At 28.9% G+C, this 805-nt stretch overlaps 1 protein-coding gene across 1 annotated transcript in view; it reads left to right on the forward strand.

The window, feature by feature from the left end:
* The window catches only part of LOC119591932 (NADH dehydrogenase [ubiquinone] 1 alpha subcomplex subunit 2-like), a 4259-nt gene that overhangs the window by 2581 nt on the left and 873 nt on the right, over positions 1-805 (forward strand). The window lies entirely within an intron of this gene.

Genomic DNA, 805 nt, shown 5'->3' on the forward strand with positions numbered 1-805 from the left:
GAGGTTAGATGGTTTCTAAGGACTAATATTTGTTTCTGAACAGTTTACAGCAAAAGCAATTTATTTATGGCGTTGTTACAGGTCTACTGTTAACCTGCTTTGGTAGATCCAATGAAAAAACAAAATCAATCTAATTTAGAAATAAAAAAATTCTAAACATCTGATACTAGACAAAGTAACTTTGTGATGTTTCTTAAATTTTCAAACACTCTTCCTGAATGCAGCAGCCATTCAGGAAGGCTGTGATCTTGACTAAGCCATGCGAGTTGCAATAAAACATAGAATTGCAAAACTTAAGAAACTGCACTATATACTACTGAGCATTTCAAATTTGTTAGTTTCATCTTTTATCTTTTGTATGGGCTTATTTGAGTTTTTCATATGGATTTTGTATACAATAATATGCATAGAGAGCAAGTAGTGGAATTAAATATTTTAGCTCTTAAATATTGCTTACAATGTGTTATAAATGATCTGGAGTGGAACTCAAACCAATCCTTACAGAGAAAAGAAATGCTGTGGTTATTTATTATCTTGAAATGTATATCAGTAATATGAAATAGGCATTTGATATAGAATATCTTTTGGGTTTATACAAGCAATACTAGAAATGCAGGCAAAATTTTTAAATGATGTAAGAAACTATTCATATTTTTGCTAAGGAATGTAATAATGATATACAAATTTTAAATTTTTTTATTATAATTTTACAATATTTTATGAGGATTACAGTATCAGATAATATTGGCCTGAACATGTATACTGTAGACATTATTTGAAAGTAACAACCTCCAATTGTGCTAGG

The sequence above is a fragment of the Penaeus monodon genome, chromosome 29 (assembly GCF_015228065.2).
Source record: "Penaeus monodon isolate SGIC_2016 chromosome 29, NSTDA_Pmon_1, whole genome shotgun sequence".
In the NCBI taxonomy this organism is placed as follows: Eukaryota; Metazoa; Arthropoda; class Malacostraca; order Decapoda; family Penaeidae; genus Penaeus; species Penaeus monodon.